The sequence below is a fragment of the Limulus polyphemus genome, unplaced genomic scaffold (genome assembly GCF_000517525.1).
Source record: "Limulus polyphemus unplaced genomic scaffold, Limulus_polyphemus-2.1.2 Scaffold11831, whole genome shotgun sequence".
Lineage (NCBI taxonomy): Eukaryota > Metazoa > Arthropoda > Merostomata > Xiphosura > Limulidae > Limulus > Limulus polyphemus.
Window position 1 is genome coordinate 1 of NW_013677441.1, and position 4,067 is coordinate 4,067.

Here is a 4,067-nt window from a genome sequence, read left to right on the forward strand (position 1 = left end):
GTGGCTGGATGGAAGAGTGGCTGGATAGAAGAGTGGCTGGATAGAAGAGTGGCTGGATGGAAGAGTGGCTGGATAGAAGAGTGGCTGGATGGAAGAGTGGCTGGATAGAAGAGTGGCTGGATAGAAGAGTGGCTGGATGGAAGAGTGGCTGGATAGAAGAGTGGCTGGATGGAAGAGGATAATGATAAATGGAGCAGGACTTCACAAATATTTTCAGATCTAGGAGCCAGCCCCAATACTCAGGAACCAGGTGTGCCTAACCTAACTTCCCAACAGTTTGTCCTGGGAAATGGGGGCTACACTAGTGCTTTGATTAGTGCTTCTGTTATCCATGATACTCAATTATCCACAGTTCTTTCTTTTCCCATAGTTTTCTCAAAATAATTGTGCCATTACAACTGTAGACAACAATTTACACATTTTGGAGAAGTTGTTGCTCAGAAATTAATTTGGGTTGCAAAAATTCAGGTGTTGCATGATATCCAGGGTTTTCGCATGCAGGATCTGGCATGCATTCAAATCATAAGTTGGCTGATATAAGCCTAGCCTTGCTTCTTTCATTTCTAGCTGTTAAGACAGGAATATGAAATATTTGTAGCTTGGTTAACTTTATTTCATTAGTAATTAAAAACACAGTATACAAAAATACACATTAAAATTTCACTCAACAACAGTTGTCGTCCGCTGTTCTAAGCTACACGGTGAGCATTCTTTAACCACAGATACATGTTCAGGTTGTGTTGGGGTGTCGCTCAGTTACACATTGTCCTCTTCCCTACAGATAATTGGTATCTTCAGTCTGTTTTAACAAAGACTTTTTCATAATAATTCCCAGGCATAGGTTTGTGATAATTTTAGACGTATATTTCACAGGTGTTGATAGGATGTGAACGAACTTCGATGTCTATAGCAGAAAAAGTGCTGAAATTTAGGAGTTATTTACACCTGTTTAGCAACTAAATTCAACTAAAATGGGAACAGGCAATCAAAAAGGAAGTATTATAGGAGGAACTGGACTCGTGTAACTCACAAAATTCGGAGAAACCGACTGACTGACCGACACACTTGTGACGAGTTTATAATTTTTTTATGATAATGTGATTAAACGACAGTAAAAAAATTATAATTTAAGACAAGTAGCTTAAATATATTGAAAAATTTTACATAGATTAAACTTTGGCTAACTAGTGAAATACATTAATGCCTCAATTATCCACTTAAATTAAATTATTAATTTAAGACAAGTAGCTAAAATATGTTTGAAAAATTTTACTTAGATTAAACTATGGCTAACTAGTGAAATACATTAATGCCTCAATTATCAGCTGTTTCTGTTATTTGTAATTTTTTGCTTTCCCTGTACCAGCACAGATAATCAAGACACCAGTGTACATTTATTTACTTTCACAGCAACAAGTGCATGCTGGAGATCACATGATATCAACAACCACTTGACACTGTTGCCTAAACTAACTGCCTTTGGTCCCATCTGAGTCTATAAACACATGCACTGATTGGTTGAATTGAGAGAAAGAAGATAAACAAAATGGCACGAAATTAGTAACTTGTTGTGCAACCAAAGTGCTTCATTCCTGAAAAAAACATGAAAAAGTGCTGAATCTGCCATTAAAATCATAGAAGCAAAGTGCTATTTAGGACTCAGAGAATGTGAAAATAGTTCCGGACTTCCAAGAGTCCAGAACTGTTCTAGATTCGAGTTCTATTTAGCACAGCTCTAAGCATGAATAAAATGGAAGAAGATATTAGGTGCAATGATGAAATTTTTAGTTGCCATGGCGACCTGGTACCTGGGATTTCTCGAGACCTGAAATGGAGTTCAGTCAAACTGGATTAATGCCACAAGTGGAGTACCTCAGAGTTCAGTCTTAGGACCTTTGTTCTTTTTGATTTACATCAATTACATAGATGAAGGAATGGTCAATATTAATATAATGAGTGTTGTTACCTGAAGAGGGTGCTGCTGATTTACAAAGGGATTTAGATCATTTAGTGAGTTGGGCAAACAAATGGCAGATGGCTTTTAATTATAATAAATGCAAGCTAATCCATGTAGGTTACCATAATTTGAATTATAAGTATAATTTGGATGAGAATAACGTTAACAGTGTCATGAAGGAAAGAGATCTTGGTGTAATAGTTGATCAGTCTCTTAAGTCATCCAAGCAATGTGCTGTTGCTAGTGGTAGAATAAATAGGATTTTAGGTTGTATCTAAAGAAATATTGAATACAAGTCCAAAGAGGCTATACTTTCATTGTACAGGTTACTGGTTAGGCTACATTTGGAATAATTTGTTCAGTCTTGGGCTCCTTACCTTAGGAAAGACATTGAATTATTGGAAAGGGTTACTATAATGGTGCCTGGGATGGAGGGGTTGCCATACGAGGAGAGGTTGAAATTTCTCAAATTTTAAGAGTTAGGGAGACCTGATTGAGGTGTTTAAGATTGTAAAGGGAATTAACAGTGTTGATGCATCATCTTTTTTCATACTTGACAGCGATAATAGTAGGACTAAGGGACACAAATATAAATTTTGACAGGGTAGGAGTCATCTTTAGCTAAGACAGTTTTATTTTTCTAACAGAGTGGTTGGCCTTTGGAATGGGTTACCTTTGGTTGTTATGGAGACAGTAACTTTAAGTGAGTTTAAGAGAAAGCTTGATAACTAATTGAATGATTATGGCTGGCTTTAATAATTTGTTTAAAATTTATTTATTTAATAACTTTAGATGATGGGACAGCTGAGATGGACGAATAGGTCTCTTGTTGTCCCTAAACATTATGTTAATAACCATTATTCACTTCACACTTTATTTCAGGTGTGGGTAGTTTAAATTATTTATCAAGTACTCTGTACGAAAATAACTCACATTTGACTTCAGGTTCATCATTTCTGTTGAAGTGATATTGGAGGAGTCTACTATAGGTTTTGGCCTGCCTTTCTGGGGACATATTAGGCCAGTCCACTGAGGAGGGAGCCCAACAAAATTCCCTTTACCCTGGTCAAATCCCGTATGTACTCTGTGCTGGAAATTTGTTGGATTTGAAATTACAGGCTTCTTCTTCTTGTTTCCAAACATTTTTTTTCTAGCCCCTGTCAGTCAAAAATGTTTCCAGTATTAGATAAAAAAATAAAAAATCAACATGCTATAATTAATTATACAAAAATAAAGCTAATTAGAGGTAATTACTGTGTGTAACTTTCAAAAACACAGACCTTCTGTTGGTTTTAATGTTGTCATCAAATTAAATTGGATATATCTAACAAATTTTAATGACACGATTTACTAACTTACAAAACATAAATTAAATTTGACACAAATACAGAAGTTTATTGGAATTGAAAGGGAAATAATTAAGATACAGAAAGATCAAATTCTAGAAAAGTTTTATTTTGTATAAATATATAATTTTTTTTACCTCAAAATACAGAACTCGTGACAAGTTAATCATACTGTGAATGAATGTAGACTTCAATAACCCAGCCATCTTATAACCAATAAATATGAGCTTTCCTGTATAAAACTTTGAAGGCCCTACTGCCATCCTAACATTTTGCTTGTCCTTAACATATGCTCATATTTATTATATGTTAAGGATAAGCAAAATGCTAGGATGGCAGTAGGGCCTTCGAAGGTTTATTCAGGAAAGCTCATATTTATTATATGTTAAGGACAAGTAAAATGTTAGGATGGCAGTAGGGCCTTTGAAGGTTTATACAGGAAAGCTCATATCTTAAAATATGTTAAGGACAAGCAAAATGTTAGGATGGCAGTAGGGCCTTCGAAGGTTTATACAGGAAAGCTCATATTTATTATATGTTAAGGATAAGCAAAATGTTAGGATGGCAGTAGGGCCTTCGAAAGTTTATACAGGAAAGCTCATATTTATTATATGTTAAGGACAAGCAAAATGTTAGGATGACAGTAGGGCCTTTGAAGGTTTATACAGGAAAGCTCATATTTATTATATGTTAAGGATAAGCAAAATGTTAGGATGGCAGTAGGGCCTTCGAAAGTTTATACAGGAAAGCTTATATCATATGTT

The 4,067-nt window shown here is 35.2% G+C and overlaps 1 long non-coding RNA gene across 1 annotated transcript in view; it reads right to left on the reverse strand.

The window, feature by feature from the left end:
• Positions 1-114: 114 nt before the first annotated feature.
• Positions 115-4,067, reverse strand: part of LOC111083879 — a 6,987-nt gene continuing 3,034 nt past the window's right edge. Inside the window, exons 2-3 of the long non-coding RNA XR_002609292.1 lie at positions 2,891-3,114; positions 115-148 (exon numbers count right to left, since the gene is read on the reverse strand). This is a non-coding gene — a long non-coding RNA (uncharacterized LOC111083879). The remainder of the gene's footprint in view (positions 149-2,890; positions 3,115-4,067) is intronic.